A 19,000-nucleotide genomic window follows, 5' to 3' on the forward strand; every position below is an offset into this window, starting at 1 on the left:
GCCAAAGTTCCTATTTTTTTTCTTGAGAAAAACTTCAGCATTAAGAGTAAGAAAGTTTTATCGAGAGCAAGGGGGAGTACAAGATCATCTCGTCCAAACATCCTCTCCCAGGTCGCACGCAAACACCTGGCTACCCTCCACAATAATACTCCATCTACACTCCATCCCTCTGTTCTATCTTCTGTGGAACCGACTCCCTGTTCCTGTTGGCTCATGCACTTTCCTCCAGTCCGTTAAAATAAAACGAGAACAAGTACAGATACATTCAAAGTACAGCGCCCCCATGCCAAATAAATAAATAACTTATCATCCAGCGTGTGGCACATAGAGACGGTATTGGGAGGGAGCGGTGTACAATAATTGATTGATTAATTGCGTAATTAAAATAAATAACTAATAATGGTAAAATAATTTCTTAATCAATTGACTAATAACATGTCTAAACCAGTGTTTAGGCTGAAGCTGTAAATGTCTGAAAATTAATTAAATAATTAATCAATCGGAAAAATAATTAATTAATTGATTAATCAATAAATAATTAATTGAGGAATTGATGAATCAATAATCAAAAATTCCCTTTGCAGCATTTGCATCACTTGTCATTGTCATGTCCAAATATCAGCTTCCAAGCTCACAAGGTGCCTGAGATATTGCCCAGATGAGAAACAAAATAAATAATTACTTGATTGAATGAAACTAGGGCATTGCCCGTACTATATCTATATCTAAAATTATATCCCCCCCCTCTATTTACATGAAATGGTTTGGTCCAAAGCGAACGGCTTGCGAGTGGTGACAATCCCCCCCCTCTATTTACATGCAATGGTTCGGTCCAAAGCGAACGGCTTCCGGAGTTTGGTAAAGAAATCGCCATCGCGTACACAAACGCGCAGGAAAGCGAATGAATCGCAAATTCGTTTTTATCAGTTGTAAAACATAGTTTAACGCCAACATAGTTTGCAAACGTGAAATAAATGAATACGCTCTCAAATGTGCCATCCGAGGCAGAGTGTGCCCGCCACGTTCGGCAAACGCGATCGTTCGCTGCTCTGTGATTGGTTGAAGCGTTTTTTGGACATATCTCGGTAAGTAATTGTCCGATTAATTTCAAACCTTGAAAAGGCACATCCTCGGGTCCCCAGCAATATACCTGGCAAGTTTCAAGTATATCGGACCGGTAGTTGTCGAGAAATCGTTGTCGCATACAAACACACAGACAGACACACAGAGATTACTGGAATTATAGATAGATGAATGAATGATCGTTTTAAGGCCATTTTCCCCGCTGGAGCAGGGGTTAGCCTTGCGGGCCCCATGTCAATCATGGTTCCCTGTTTGAGGCAATGTTTTTATGGCCGGATGCCCTTCCTAGCACCAACCCTTAGTCGCCTCTTACGATGCACAGGGAGGGATACGGTGTACCTATTCTAAACCGGGGTACACACCGGGATCATTCATCCCAGCAAGCTGGTACTCAATTTGCCGACCTCGGAAGGATGACAGGCTGAGGCAACCCCCCTGGTGTTAATTCAGCGATTGACCGGGATTGTCGAACCCAGGATCCTAGGATCCCAAGCCAGCACCCTAACCGCTAAGCCAACACCAGGCTAATTATTAATCGATAATAATTAAGTAATTAATCAATTAATGGATTAATCAAAAATATAAATATACCACTTTTGCCAAAACATGTGCTCACTATTGTGCCGAAATTTCAGCTTCCGAGCTCAAAGGATGGCTGAGATATCGCCCGGACAAACAAACAAACAAACACGCAAGCAAACGAGCAAGAAAGAAAACAAGAAACCGGAATGAAAACTGAGTACTCCCTTTCAGCGCGCGTCATCACCGGGGCCCTTAGGTTCCCAGCGATGACGTCATGCAGCTCCTGGATATGAAATAGGAAAGGAGCGGTGTACAATAGCTGCATATCATCATCTCATACTTTTTCCCACACCCGCACATACTCTCACTTACCCTCCTCTCCCCGTCCCCTTTTCAGTGGCTCCCCATTCATCCTTGAGTGTGAATGTGCTGCCCTCTGTTGCTAAACCCCTCCAATGAACTAGATTCCTGCATCAAATATGAAAAATTTTAAGGTGACCGGTTCTGCAAATTAGTGCAATCTTTTTTTCTTTTTTTTCTCTACAAGAGAAATGAATGCTCATGGAAGACCAAAATTGAACTCACAATGGGGTAGGGAGACAACAATTGGGCACAGTCAGTGAGTAAATGAACCTACAGGAAAATAAAGAGGAGGGGAGGAAACACTGAAAGCAGCAAGTAAGAGGGTTGAGTTAGGAAGGGTCAATGGGGGTGATAAAATCATTGGTTGGGTTCAGGTATGACATGTGGTGCTGCTGCTCTGGTTGCTTGAAGTCATGTAGAGAAGAGCATAGATGGGAAAGGTGGTTTCATAGATGTAATGGGAAAAGCAAGGAATGTAAGAGTTGAGGGGAGCAGTCAGCCTGGATTTTGGAAGTTTAACCAGGAAGCCCTGGTGTTGGGCTAGCGGCTAGGGTGCCGGCTTAGGATAACCTAGGATCCTGGGTTCGAATCCCGGTCGATCGCTGAATTAACGCCAGGGGGGTTGACTCAGCCTGGTCATCCTTCCGAGGTCGGCAAATTGAGTACCAGTTCACTGGTAATTCCCTGTTTGTCGGGAATTAGGGTTGGCGTCAGGAAGGGCATCCGGCCATAAAACATTGCTTCAAAAAAACAACAACAGCCACGGTCCCCGAAAAAGGCCAACCCCCGCTTTGCGGGGAAAAATGGCCTCTAAAGGTGGTTTTATATTAACCAGGAAGGGGTTAGTGGAAGATGTGCATCCTGGAGTTACTGGGGAGGGTTGGAAGACAGAGGGAGAGCACAGGGAACAATGTTGGAGAAGAGGTGAGTAACAAAAAAAAAAGAGACGACTGACCTGTTTTTGATGTGAAAGCAACAGACATTGAGCTTCGGCCTCATCATGGGATATTCCAATAATGTTAAGAGTTTTACATTCCACAGAATCCAGGAGAAACAGGTGTGACGCTGGGCTGCCAGCAGTACTCCATTGAGCTATGGACAAAGGCCGTGTAAACTGTGGTATCTCGGATTTTCCAAGGAAAGGCTTGGATTGATGGAGGATGTCCAGCCTGTGGCTGACTTTGGAGGCCAGCTTTGGTATGTGGTTGGCCCAGGAAAGGTTATGGCTGATGGTGAAGCCAAGATGTTCAATAGATTGAACTGAATCTTTTCCAGTGGAGCATGGAAATGGACAGGTGGGTTAATTTGACGAGCCTTTCAGAGTGACAGGGAGGTACAGTGAGATTTTCCACGATTGAAGGACCAGCATCTTATCGATTCCAGATCAGCAGAGTGACGCACAGCTGCCGAGCAGTGGGATGTGGGTACTGCATGCCACGTTTTGGAATCGTCTGCAAATAAAGAAGAGGTGGTTCTCCTGGGTATCAGAGAGGTCATTTATATAGATGAGGTACCATACTGGGCCCATCACACTGCCTTGGGGGAACTTCAGCCTTGACTGAGAGGAGAGGGTTTCCTTGACAGTATTTCCAGTCAAAGACTGGTCCACAATGCGATGCAGTGTGTGCTCGGGTATTGTCACCTTGTATCACTCATTATTTGGATGGACATTTGTCAAACCCTGGCTGAGTTCAAACCCATAAGACTTCTCTTTTCTAATGGTACGTGCTACTTCCTTTCTTGACGCTCAGCATTTGAAAGGATGCATCACAGACAAACAATGATGGGAAGGCAATGGCAAACCACCCAGTGTAACCCTCACCAAGAAACTGCTTCGGCAGCACCAACGCTCTGTAAGAAGTATGGTACATCGAATCCTACTATTAATTTGCAATTGGTCCCTCGCTTTGACACCAATACAATTTTTATTACGGACCCTAGGCATCAAAATGCTACATATATCAACCAAACATTTTCAAATGGAGCATCTCGCTGCCATTAGAGCATTTCAATTGCATCACATGTGGCAATAAATGCGAATTGTTGCTCCCAGTTTACCGGCTTGGTGACAGAAGACGCCATTTGCATTTTTGCCGTCTCTATCCCTGCCCCGTTTAGAATCCCATGCGGGCACGGGTGAATTGCTAGTCAAAATTGATTCACATGATCACCACATAACGTAATTCCTGTCACATTGGGCACGATTCAGAATCTGCCTTTTAGAATACCGGACATATTCTCAACACACTTGCATACCTGGTTGATAATGTAGTTATGCTTATCAGCTGCATCCATTCCTGTTGTTTCTGAAAGAGGGTTCATCAGCTAGCAATTTAATAGATCGAGGTAAGCAGAGTCCACTTTCATATACAGTTTGTTAAAACCAACAACAAACCTTTCTCTCTGCAGGCACCATTTTCCTACCTCACACTTAGTCATCTTCAGAATTTGCCAAGGAGTCCAATCTGCAGACCGGCATTTACATCAACAACCATCTCCTGTCTTGTATTATATCTTATAAGGTTAGTTCTTCATATCTTATATTCACCACCATCTCTTATCTTCCTCCACCCAAAACCTTCATCTTTTTTACCCCTGTTAATTACACCCCAAATCCACCTCTTTCAATCTCTGACTTCATTGCTGAAATTCCTAGTAGTGTCAATTTGTTTTATACCGTGTACCCCCCTCCCCCCACACCACAGCCCTCTCCCTTCCACAGATCTCCTGATGCCCTTGTTCTCTACAGTTGTTGTGCTTGTGTGCTTCCCTCTCTCTCCCCATCTTGTCTACCGCTCCCTTTATTAAATGTTTTATGTGTCCGTTTATGTTTTTTGTGTTTAATGTGTTCGCTCTTGCACGAGCCTCGATCTTGCATACAAAAAAAAACTAGAAAGAGCAATCAGAGATTGCAGACACTTGCCAGGACATGTTTTCAGTGGTTTTTAAGGCTTTTGTGTTAAAACAAATATGGCGGCCGAACTACGTAGCCGATGACGTCATCATTATTCTTTTTCTCCACCAATTTATCCTGAGATGACGCTCAAGAAATTTCATCGTGATTGGATGAAGTTTTGTACTTGTCGAATTATGACATCATAATGGAGGCAACTATGACATCATCATTAACATATGTTATTCCCCATGGAGAGTTCTTCACAATGAGCCATGTCTCAATTTTTTATATGCAGTGCTTTCGGAGATATAGAGATGTAAATTTTTTCGGTTTTCCCAAAATGGCGCCCATACCACGTGACCTATGACGTCATTATTATCATAAAAAACTCTATAGGTGGAGTTGCACCTATTGTGAAAATTTCCTGTCGATCGGACCAACGGTTGCAGAGAAAATCATATTTATTCTGTGCGGACAAACAAACAAACAAATGAAAAATCACTCATAGAGCGACACTTGGAAAACAGAACAAAGTAGAATGGCACTCGATAGAGCATATTTTGACCTCAAAAATAATTAATGGTTCAATTCAGTGACCTGATATGCAAATCGTCTTCAAAGTTTAAGTTAATCGGATGAAAATTGACAATTTTAGAAATTGGGCCGATATTGACCTTTTGGCCTATGCTGGCCTCAAAAACAGTTGGTGGTTGAATTCTGTTCGCTGATATGAAAATCCTTTTCAAATTTCAAGTCGATCGGATGAAAATTGAGGATTTTAGAAATTTGAAAAAAAGTGGTTGACCTTTGGCCTATGTTGACCTTTTGGCCTATGCTGATCTCAAAAATAGTTGGTGGTTGAATTTAGTTTGCAGATATGTAAATCCTATTCAAATTTCAAGTCAATCGGATGTAAATTGAGGATTTTAGAAAAAAAAAAAAAAAAGGGGTTGACCTTTTGACCTCAAAAATATATAGGATTTTTTCGGACCACGAACTCTACCATTTGCTGAAGTTTCGTGAAGATCGGTTTAAAATTGTGACCTGTAGGCAAGTATAAGTGAGCGGACAGACAAACACACAAACACACACAAACCAGAGTGATCAATATACTTGTCAATTTTTTTATTTTTTTTTGCCAAGTAACAAAGACAAACAAACGGCCTCAAATGCAATACCCTCTCCTCAGGCGAGGGTAAAAAAAACAGAGGTAACGATGGTCTACAGTGCCAACACTTCTGGTTAAGATAGTCATGGTGACTTTTAGGCGAGGAAATGTTTTGAATATGGGTCGCATCACTGATGCAAGCACATTGTGCAATTCACCACCTTACATCAGTGATTCAGTATGCACGAAAAGGTACTACTCAGCTGGCTTGCCTTGGTTTATAAATGAAACAAAAAAAATACTGTATCATGCCAATTTGAAAATATATTGTTATGTTTGTTGGGGGTAGGGATACCTTAGTCCAGGAAGAGTGTATAGATTTGTGTGCTCCGACTTGTGAAGAAGAAGAAACCTCGATGTATCTTAAGTGGTGAATTTGTGTAGACCGTATGTTGGGTAAGATTGTATCTTCGTCCCCATCAGAGGGGTGGGGCTTGCTAATTAGCGAGGGATTATGGGTAATTGATTCCGTGTTTGTAATTGCCTCTGTAATTTATTCCTCTGTTCCTTATGACACCGCACTCGACACCTAGCCAGAAATCGCCCATTAAACACACTAATTAAAAAAAAACAATCGGAAACCAGCAATGAAGCATTACCGTGGATAACACCGACTTGGTGAGCACACAGGACAGGCAGGGCCATGAGCCACACCCCAGAGAGCAGTGGTTGGCCGGGATTTGATTGGCACAGAGAACTGGTAAGAGGGGACTAGGGGATTGGTGAAGCAGGCACGGATGACGTCAGAGCCGCGCGTACAAAATACTTGGAATGGCGGACATTTTCCCCTCTCGGTTTGGGTCTGGTGGTGGACGGTCGTGTGCCGGCAGCTTCTCGTTTCTTCTCGTTCTGGACTTTGTTAGAGCACGGTTGCATTTTGGCTCTCTCAGCATCGACGTCCTCTCGCCCTCGCCTGTGAGGGGGACATCTTGCTCGTGGTCATGAGGAGAAAGAGCCGTGGACTGAGAGCTGTGGTTTCCCCGTGCGAGGACGACAAAATAAGCGTGGCTGGAAGAGCGAACTGTGCACGGAGGCCTGGTTTTTCCCACCCACACGCTGCGCGCCAACAAATGTGCATTCCCTGCCAAGGCCTCAGACGATCTTTGACGATTCCTGACGAGATACACGAGCCGATTTGAGATGAGTGCCACAAAATAACACATTTATTTTCAGTTATTTTATCCTTTGTTTGTATTTGAGTCTGTGTGAGGGAGCGCTCCAATTAGGAATTTAGTTTAATAGTACACCCGCTAACTACGGGAGGGGCAGAAAGGGTCATTCCTCTTTGGGGTAGATAGATTATAGTCGATCTATGGTCGGGTCTCAAAAACATTGGGTGTGTGTTCATTTACCAAGTTTCTTGTAGAGAGATCGCCAAGTGGTTTAAGCATTCGAGCAAGCACTCCATTCAAAACCGTTAAGGAACGGCTGGCTTGGCAAGCGCTAGCTATCTGCTTGGTAAATGAGCACACCCCGGGCTTCCTCCCTTTCAGTTTCGTGTTAAACAGAAGGAGAGAGTTTCAAAAGTTCGCCACAAAAAATGCCACGTTAGCAGCAGAAAGGGCCATTTTATTAACCCAACATTTGTGGGTTATATAGAGTACAGTAGATCTTCGCTCAGTTCTGTAAGTAAACCTTACTTCACGGATGTCGGGATTCCTCCAAATTTCTTCATTTAGTGTTATAAAGAGCATTTGCGACTGTTTAAAAAGCAAATCATACGTGTTTGTGGTTTATAATATTTTTTACTTCCTGTGGAAGCCGTTGCTCCCACAGAAATGCCATTATAACTATAAGCTATTTATACACATTATCACTGCAGGAAAAAAGGCCTTGGGGAAGTGGGACATTATTAGTATTAATATTGTTTTGTAATAACATTAACAATATGTGATTATCATTAATTTTGTTATTAAAAGCGTCTTTGGAAAAACGCCACGATAAATCTTCTTTGGAAATATGCCACGATAAAGCTAATTTAACATTTATGTACACCTCAACGTGCAACCCCATTGACGGCAATGGCGGGCAAACTCGCTCGGGGGGGAGAAAACCCCCTTGGGGAGGGAGGCAAATGAATGTGCTACAACCATCATTGTGTAACCCTTCGTCGTCCTGTCAAGTTTGGTTGAGATTTGATAAGTAACGACAGAATGCATTGGCGTCAAAAATTCATCAGACAGACAGACAGAAATGGTGTATTTTAGTATGATGATGATCGTGCATTTTCTTTGTTACTGGCATTTCTTTCATTAAACCTGTTTATTTTTGTACATTTAAAACCTGTGTTGTTTGAGTTAATTTATCCAGGTGTGAAGACTGCCGGTGGGCTCTGTGAAGGTAAGCGCTTACGGCTTCTCCCCCACTCCCTCCCCGCGTATATAACGAATGTCGTCATATTGAATTGAACGCCTCGGAGTGTAAAGCCCGTTCGGAAATCCATTTCCTTGGAAGGAATGGACGCATGGAATGGGTAATTGCTAACGGCTCGGATTCCGTACTGCTAAACCGTTCGGCAAAATACCATCTTGTCCGGGATTCGAGCGGTACTTGTCTCCCTGTTTTGCGGAGGGATTGATAAAGGTATTCGGCTAATACCTGGACCAATAACCCTGATCAATCCCCCCCGCAAAGGAGCGTTACAAGTACCAGGATCGGAGACGGCCAGTGTACAAGACAAGGGGTTCACACCCCTTGGTAAGGGGAGCGCCGTACTCCGGATTCCGTAACAATTAGCATTAGCGTTAGCTAACACACAGGTTAGCGTTACCAGGTTACTGGTAGGTAACCTAACTGTACCGAACTCCTACCTAATACCTCCCTACCTCCTACTACCCTACCCTCCTACCCTCCTCCTCCTACTAGATATACTACTGTACCTAATTCCTACCTAACTGGTAGGTTACTGGTTACCTAACTGGTTACCGCTAACACAGGTTAGCGTTAGCGTTAGCAAATCACCAGGAATGCGACAATATATTTATTTAACACTCCATCATAAACAAGGTCTCTAGTTGAGCAGTGGCGTGTCTGCAGGATTTCTGATCGTGTCAATAATCAGTTCCGATCATATTATTGAAGAAATGTGCATGCAAAATGGACACTGAGAAACCGATCAAACGTAAAAATAAAAATTTACATCCCACTATCCAAGTATTGTTAGGAGTGCAGTGAAATGTCGGAAAATAATAGGCATGTTCTCTCGGTAACATACCATTCTATTACCTTCTGTGGAATGAAGTTGTTTTCACCCCTGTCTGTCTGTCTGTTTGTTTGTCTCTGAGTAGTATATCTCAAAAAGTTGTGGACGGATTCAGACGGACATTTGGTGGACATACTATAATTTTTTAAGTGATTCTTCACCATTGAGAGATAGGGCCAAAAACGATATATAGCACAATAATTCAAAAAGTTGTGGACGGATTAAGATGAAACTTGGTGGACAGGTTGGGTGTGTGTCAAGAAAGAATTGATTCGATTTTGTTTAAGATCCGGATACAGTTTTTTTGTGATTCTTCACCATTGAGAGATGGGACCAAAAACGATAAACGCATGATATCTCAAAAAGTTATGGACGAGTTATGCCTAAACCTGGTGGGGTGGATGAGTTATGACTAAACTTCGTGGACGAGTTGGTTAGGTGACAAGAACAAGCCGATTAGATTTCGGTTCAGGTCCGAATCCAGATCCGGCCTATCAGTGGGATACAAAAATCTAATGACTGTTCAGCCTGGCGGAGGTATGCGCTCTACCGAGTGCCCTTCTAGTTTTATTTTAGGTTAATCATACGTGTCTTATATGTGTAGTTGAGACTGGTGACTGCAATGCTGATAATGCTGTTATGGATTCGTCACTTCCGCTGTTGTGGTTTTCACCCACTTGACATATTTCTGATATTATGTACTATTATTATTCTCAAAAGGTTTATTATTCAGGAACAGCTATCTAAAGTTTAAAAGGTTAACTTAAAATGATACAGGAAACCGAACCGGAAGACAAGGAGGTGAAGAGGAAGAGGCGGCGCGAGCAAAGTTGGAGAAGACGCGTGACATCAAGGCTCCATAGGCTGGTCTACCAAAAGTCGCGTGGGAATTTTGAGTTCCTTGAAGGGACATCCGGCGATTGGAATTATCGCTGGAGGGGAAAATCTGCATAGTCAGATTTGGGCGCTGAAATTTCGACGAATCCTCGCCTAGTCGCATCGGCTCGAGTAAGAGCCGTCGGCCATTTTGAACCCCGCGCTTCGGACACCTACAAAGGTTTTGCCTCGCGTCATCTTCACCCCAACATCCTACCGTTTGTCGGGGATGTGTGTGTGCGACCGCTTCGTCTCCAAGTACGTTGCAGTTCGCTGAGTGAGCGGTGAAGGTGCCCCTCTGAAGGGCCGTTGTACAGTTTCGGCAGGGCGATCCCCATTGTCAACTGTACGCGATTCGAATATCGACTGGAGAGCGAGATTCGGGCTTTGACTGGATATCGTTCCAGCGACCGCTGAGGCGAATCACATTTGCCTTGGAAAAGGTTATAGAGACATTGAGGAGTGTCCTTTTCACTCGCTGGGAGCAGTGAGTTATTTGACTTTATTGATGGTATATAGAGTGCACTCTTAATTGCCATTTGTTGTACCGTTATTCCTGTGTGATTTTTAATATATTATTGGTTTGTTTATAACCATTGGAGTGGTTTCCTTATTGATTTCGACACGGAATAACATATCTTTCTGCCGTGGCTCCTCCCGGGGTTCGGAGGCATACCGAGACCAGGAGGTCGGGGAGGAACACGTAACAATGCCCAGTCTTTGTAGAATCGATGTAGGTGTGTTTTTAATGGCTTTTTCATTATTATTTGCTTGAAATCATTATACAACAGTAGTATTAGCATCGGTATAGAAAATTGATCTCCACATAATTTTCATTTTGTCTTCAGAATTAGGCAAAGCGAATGAAATGGTCATATCCAGATTTCAAAAATTCTCTTTTGGGCTGGCAGGAGAGCTTGGAGGTATGCACACTGATCAATAATCCTGCTGATACCAAATATACGAGGCTTGGTACAAAAATATTGCCTTTTGTTTGCCAATTAATAACCAAAGCATCATAGGAAAGCAGTTTGTGGTATGACGGAATGACTTCCCATCGGATGAGAGATGTACAAATATGAACAGATGGCGCCCTCTAGAGTAGAGATTAGCTATGAGCAGCCTGCATTACACGTGCCCCTTCCAAATCCAAAAGGAATAGTGAATTACCTTACAGACAGGTGTTTACAAGCATTTAATGCTTTCTTTCACTAAAGGCAGGAAAGTAAGCACTGGACCAATGATGTTCTGAAATGAAATGGTATACTGTAGTGTACATTCTAGTTTACTGCTCAGCTGTAGTCTGCCTGCAACAAACTGAACCTGAACTCCCAGAAAGCTGGTGCCACAACGAGCCAATTAAGAGGTCCCACACTTGACATTTATTTTTATTTCCTGATATTTAATTCAGTAAATGCAAGAAACAGTTCCTACATTCTAGTTTTCCCATTTTCATAACAGGTTATCAGACTTTTCCCCCCATCTATCATATATGTATATAGATAGCACCATTGGGAGATAGGGCCAAAAACGATACATAGCAGGATATCTCAAAACTTTGTAGATGGATTTGGACGAAACTTGGTGGACCGGTTGGGTGTCTGACAAGGACGATTCGATTCGATTTTGGTGAAGATCTGAATATGGATTCGGATATGAGAATTATTTAATTTTTTTAAGTGTTTCTTCACCATTGGAAGTTAGGGCCAAAAACGATACATAGCAGGATATCTCAAAAAGTTATTAATGGATTTGGACGAAACTTGTTGGACAGGTTGTGTGTTTGTGTCAAGGAAGAATCGATTCAATTTTGGTGAATATCCGGATCCAGATCCAGCTAAAAGAATTTTTTGAGTGATTCTTCACCATTGAGTGATATGGCCAATCAGGTGGAGGTGTGTATGCTCTCCACTGAGTGCCGTTCTAGTTTTCTTTTTGTAAATCACTTCCACTCCATTTCTTTTACAGGTTTCGTGACCAGAAAAGAACACTTTGTAATCATCCGATTGAAACTGTCCCAAACCAGGCCATCTAAGTTTACTTATCCCCCAAAATGTCAGCGCTTGTCCTCTCCATCTCTCTCTTTACAACATCCTAACTTTCTCTGATTTTGTCTCACATTTGTGAACGTTTTGAGAATCTCAGAGTGGAATTTTCAGGTCTGGTGACCTCAATGACTGAATCTCCTTGCGGGTTTGGCTAGTCTTACTGGCCCGTCATAATGGCCAGTCTTACTCATCACAACACTTTGCTCTTCTCCAGTAGCCATTTGGGTTCTTTCAAACCTGGGGGCTCATCATCTGGCACCATACCTTTATGTCTTGGATTTCTGATCATGATTGTTTTCTTGGCATGTGCTGAAGTGGTTTGCTCTTGCCTTCTTCTGGGCAGTGTCTACACTGGATGGGCGACCTAGCCATTGTTCTCCATAAGAGAATCATCTACTTAGCATCAAGGCCATGCAGCGATTACTGGAAATATGTGCCACCTGCCTACATGGCCATCCACCACCTGCTCCCATTGCTTCACATAACCCTGATCAGGATGTCTAAAATTGCATATTAAACCTTGCCAAAAGGTGGGCTTTGGGTTAACAAATGCAAAGGCCACCTTATTTTAATAGGATTGCTGCCTTTACCCGATTAAATCCTTCGCCTTTATATGCCGGCAGCCCAGATCATTTTGGTCAAACGAACAAGGTGCCAATATCCGAGTACAGAAACATTTATTGTGTAACCTAACATATTCAGATATGGATGTCTGCCGGGGACCCCCTGCTGCGTGGGGCCCCTGGGGCCCAAAGAGGGGGGCCAAATAATGGGCTGGATCAAACATTGGGGGTACCACATGAAACCAAGTGGAAATCAACAGGTACATCTCACAGAGCACAGAGTGACCACCGCCAGACAAATTTGCCTCTGCATAGGCCCCCCCAGACCCCCCTCAAAGGGTCCCAAAATTTGGGCTGGATTAAACATAGGAGGTACCACATGAAACCAAGTTAAAATGAACAATTACACTCTACTAAGTATAAAAAAACCCATCGCCAGACAGATTGTCTGCTGCATAAGGCCCGCCAGACACCCCCAAAAGTTGATCCCGTGGACACTATGGTATGGTATAATTGCAAGTAAGTTCAAATAAACAGGTACATCTCACAGAGTACAGAATGACCACTACCAGACAAATTTTCCTCTGCATAGAGAGTACCAGACAATCTGAGTCTGCACTTCCAAAGAGGGCGCCACAGCATGTGTAATGAAACATAGGTGGCAGCAGAGCTTTTAACGTCTGCTTTGAGAGTCAACAATGGTCAAGGTCATGTCTTGTTGTTAAAGATAGAAGGATTTTCTTCGAGATGAATGTAAGTAAATTGAGGCTTATGAGCTTACATGTAAAATAGAATAATGGCATAATAGCTTAGGCCTACTGTTAAAAAGTCATGGAAATGGCATGGAACTGTTTCTTGTGACTAAATGTATCTGATCAGATAATGAAAGCAGGTCTACTATATAATATAGGGCTAGGCTATGCTCAGCTAGGCATGTGCACTTTTGCACAATTAGGCTACCTGATCGACATAGGTTGTTTAACCAGTCTTGGACAAAATATTCCAGGAACACAACACTCTTTTATTCTGCTTGCCAGCTGCAGCCATGCCAGGTCTTCATGCATTTACCGGCTCTGACTTCACCACTGCATTCTACAGGAAGGGTAAAAAGAAGCCTCTAGAAGTTCTTGAGAAAGACATAGAAGGAACACTCATCCAGTTCTTCGGCAGACTAGCTTCTGAAGATCAACCAGACCAGAGTAGAACAGAAGAGTTTGTCTGTTCCTTGTATGGCATGAAGGGTGACGTGAAGGATGTCAATGATGCCAGACACGTAAAACTGTGTCAGATGACTGAGAAAATGGATAAGGTACTAGTATACCTATGCTATTTCTATTGTTTAAGTAGTCTTTCACCAAGAAATAATTTCATTGAGAGAAGGGGAATGAATCGACATAACTTCAGAAAACTAAACTAGTATATTATTTCATCACTAATTTGTTCTGGGGCTATATTTTAGCATTATGGTGAAATCTTCTTTCTATGCACCCGACAGCAGATATGCCCACAAAGGGAGCTTTTTGAAGAGAGTAAATTTTCAGAAAATAGCTAAGTGTTATCCAAGTGGTGACTTGAGGAAACACTGACTTTGAAAAACGAAAGGGCATCTTGAATACAAATAGTTCAGCATGAATTGAAATTGATTGTGGATAACTAAATTTGAATCCATACATATCTTGTTTCAGGAAAACCCGATGTCAAATGTGAAGAAGGTTGACTGCGCACTTCTTCCACCTTGTGCAAAGACTGTACACAACAAATTGCAACGGGCACACTTCATTAGCATCCTTTGGGGAAATGCTGACTCGGCACATTCAGGACATGGTTTGGATCCGGTGAACTACGGATGGAAGGAAAAGAACGGGTGCTATACCCCAGACTGGTTCTTGGGACCTGCCCTGCCAGATTATCTTTTCCAGGAAGGGGAACAAGAGGAGGACAGTATAGAGGATCTCGAGAGTGACCAACAAGATATTGCTAATGTGTCAGACGATGATTCAAATTCCGAAAATGCTTGGAGTGATGACTTGGAAAGTGAAACAGAGATCTAACCCTCTCAAGAATCATAAGGATTTTCTGATAGTGATCTACTCATTGGATGCATTAAGCATATATATTGTAAATTATGTTGGATGTCATGTAAAATAGATTTCACGTGGTATGTTTAATCTAGCCCAAATTTTGGGACCCTTTTGGGGGGGGGGCGGGGGATCCGGCGGGCCTTATGTGGCAAACAATCGATAGATATATTGTACTTAATAGTAGATTGTAATTGATCATTTTAACTTAGTTGTATATTATGTGGTAGCTCCAATGTTTAATCCATCCCAAATTTGTGGACCCTTTTTAGGGGGTCTCTTGCAGTGGTCATTCTGTGCTCTGTGAGATGTACCTGTTGATTTCCATTTGGTTTCATGTGGTACTTTTAATATATGTTCTTGGCCAACTCCACCAAAGTGTCCACGAGGTCAACTTTTTGGAGGTGTCTGGCAGGCCATATGCAGACTCAGATTGTCTGGTACTCTCTATGCAGAGGAAAATTTGTCTGGTAGTGGTCATTCTGTACTCTGTGAGATGTACCTGTTTATTTAAACTTACTTGCAATTATACCATACCATAGTGTCCACGGGATCAACTTTTGGGGGTGTCTGGCGGGCCTTATGCAGCAGACAATCTGTCTGGCGATGGGTTTTTTATACTTAGTAGAGTGTAATTGTTCATTTTAACTTGGTTTCATGGTTTAACTTGGTTTCATCCTATGTTTAATCCAGCCCAAATTTTGGGACCCTTTGAGGAGGGTCTGGGGGGGCCTACGCAGAGAAAAATTTGTCTGGCGGTGGTCACTCTGTGCTCTGTGAGATGTACCTGTTGATTTCCACTTGGTTTCATGTGGTACCCCCAATGTTTGATCCAGCCCATTATTTGGCCCCCCTCTTTGGGCCCCAGGGGCCCCACGCAGCAGGGGGTCCCCGGCAGACATCCATATCTGAATATGTTAGGTTACACAATAAATGTTTCTGTACTCGGATATTGGTACCTTGTTCATTTGACCAAAATGCTCTGGGCTGCCGGCCTATTAGTTTCAATATCTGAACTGCAAGGCAGCGGCAGATTTTGATTCCGAGTTTCCTTCTCAAACCTGGTGTTGGCTTAGAGGTTAGGGTGCCGGCTAGGGATCCTAGGATCCTGGGTTCGATATCCCGGTCTATCCGCTGAATTAATGCCAGGGGGGTTGACTCAGCCTGTCATCCTTCCGAGGTCGGCAAATTGAGTACCAGTTCACTGGTAATTCCCTGTGTGTCACAAGAGGCGACTAACAGGGTTGGTGGCAGGAAGGGCATCCGGCCATAAAACATTGCTTCAAAAAGGGGACCACGGTTCCTGGAAAAGGCCAACTCCTGCTCTGCGGGGATAAATGGCCTCTAAAGGTGGTTCTTCTCATAGATGAGCTGCTTACCAAGGCTAATGATATATAGGCCCCATCTTCTCAAAGCAACTGGTTTTAAAGCACCAGTGGCACCGGTTAGGGCCGGCACCCTAACCGCTAAGCCTCTACTCCCGTTTGTGTGAACAACTCTGCCACTAGAAGTCCAGTGTCAGGCCAGACTGTCAGAGTCTAAGACGCTGGGCCATTGGAGAATTTTATACACATTGAGAGCGTATCCTCAATGTCACTCTGCTGTCAGGCCTGCGTTTGAATGTCGAAGCGGCCAGAAACGGTCACCCTGTTGTTTTGTGTGTGTATCACATCAATGTGTGTGCCAGCCATCAGAAAGACATTAAACCAGCCAACTGGTCTGTCGGCACTGCACATTACTGGATGTTAAAGATCACTTGCTTTCCCTAGGAGTTGATGAGTTATTGGCGGTAGGCTACCCTGAACAAATTCCAATGGCATGAGGTTACTATGCTTCTTCCCCTCCTCTGTTCATTCATTCCCTTGCTTATTGCATCCAATTGTTGTACCACTGCCCTCACTATCAGTTCACACCCTCTGTCACTTTGCTCTTCAATAAATCTCGACCTTGTGAAGAAAAAACAATTAAAAGTGTGTGATGCATTGTGCACAACCCACCTTCGGCAATTTCCAATGACCCAGAGGCAGCAGTCATTGTTTTGAGACCAGCTGAGTAAATTTTAGTTGCAGAGGGGATTGACCGCACCAATTTCATTTTCAAAGAGCACAGGTGTCCCCCTACCAGACATTCAGTAAGTGGTAGAGTCACAATACAGGTGGGTAGGGTGCGGCGGTGACGACGTACTGATCTGGAAGGTTCTGGCCAGGTGCATCTGATGGCTGATTTTCGTATAAAAAGAGCCTCGTGCACTAACTAGTCGGGGAGGTCAACAGGGGTGGAAAGAGAGCCATCGGACCCCCAGGGATTAGCATGAGCAGGGAAAACTACTCTTGTATTGTAATGATATCTATCAATATCACAGGTAGGCAGCATTCAGGTACGGTGCAGCAATGAGAAACAAGTAAGTGTTTGATAGAAAATATAGTGCTCAGAATAAAATGATTTGCCATTTTCTAATCAAATAAAATGGGTGCCACGCTCCACTGAAGGAAGGGGAATTATTTATTGTACGAGTATGTATTTGGGCAAAGATGAAGTCATCCGTTCTTCACTTGCCAATAAGGAGGGAAAGAAAAATGCATGTCGGCCGGAAAACTTTATTGAAGATCAGAAGCTCATTGCATATATAACATACAAACACCTTGTTATCTCACCTTATTACCCTCCCCAGAGGAGAGAGAATTGCATTTGGGTCTGTTTGTTGGTTTGTCTGTCTGTTGACCGACAGTTCACACATCATTTGCCAATGTAGACGACAATTATACACGTTATCTTTTTCAACCAAGTCAGCCTACATCTATCAAGTATGTACAATGAGAAATGTGAGTATGTCTATAAAGTATGTACGGTACAATTAGAATGTGAGTACATCGATAAATTATGTACAGTACAATTAGAATGTGAGTACGTCAAAAAGTATGTACAGTACAATTAGAATGTGAGTACGTCTATAAAGTATGTACGGTACAATTAGAATGTGAGTACGTCTTTAAATTATGTATAGTACAATTAGAATGTGAGTATGTCTATAAATTATGTACGGTACAATTAGAATATGAGTACGTCTATAAAGTATGTACAGTACAATTAGAATGTGAGTATGTCCATAAAGTATGTACGGTACAATTAGAATGTGAGTATGTCTATAAAGTATGTATAGTACAATTAGAATATGAGTATGTCTATAAAGTATGTACAGTACAATTAGAATGTGAGTATGTCTATAAAGTATATATAGCACAATTGGAATGTGAGTACGTCTATAAAGTATATACAGTACAATTAGAATGTGAGTATGTCCATAAAGTATGTACGGTACAATTGGAATGTGAGTACGTCTATAAAGTATGTACAGTACAATTAGAATGTGAGTACGTCTATAAAGTATGTACAGTACAATTAGAATGTGAGTACGTCTATAAAGTATGTATAGCACAATTGGAATGTGAGTCCATCTATAAAGTATGTACGGTACAATTAGAATCTGAGTACGTCTATAAAATATGTACTATAAAACATAAATCTAGAACAATGCGACTGTCGCCAATATGCCTCCGCATAGTCCCAAAACGGGTAGATGCCATTGTTCACTGTCCTAAAAATAAACAACTTTGATTTAAATCCCTTCAGCTGTTCTCAAGTATCACATTTTTGCCAGACATGACAGGTTGCACATGGATCGGTGAAGCAGTTTCAGAGAAGGGATTTTTTTAAATACCGGCCTTCAAGCGAATATGGCTGCCATACCACATGACGTATGACCTTTAAAAATGTAAGACTCTGCATATGTATGGGTAGGGGATCATGTTTGTAAAGTTTCGTGTTGATTGGATAAGGTTCGTTTTTCTATCCAAGATGGCTGCCAAGCCACGTGACCTACGACATCATCATTTTCAAACTATATGCAACAGTGCTGTTAGATGATATTTGTAAAATTTCGCATCGATAGGGTGAGCAGTGTCAGAGATATAATCTATATTATAATAGCCGTAGATGATTCTGTCTGTTGGGGGGTGTGGCTTACTCGGTTTGCAGAGTAGCTCCACCCATTCTGGGAGACGCTTCATATAAACAAATATCCACCATTTTATTAACTCACATAGCTTTGAGGCCTGTTTTGTAGGCCCGTGGTGTCTTGCTCTCTCTCCCAGTTTTATTTCAAATCAAATTCGATATAGCATTTCATTTTTCACAGTCGCTA

This window comes from Myxine glutinosa, chromosome 4 (genome assembly GCF_964187855.1).
Source record: "Myxine glutinosa chromosome 4, kmMyxGlut1.1, whole genome shotgun sequence".
NCBI classification, from domain to species: domain Eukaryota; kingdom Metazoa; phylum Chordata; class Myxini; order Myxiniformes; family Myxinidae; genus Myxine; species Myxine glutinosa.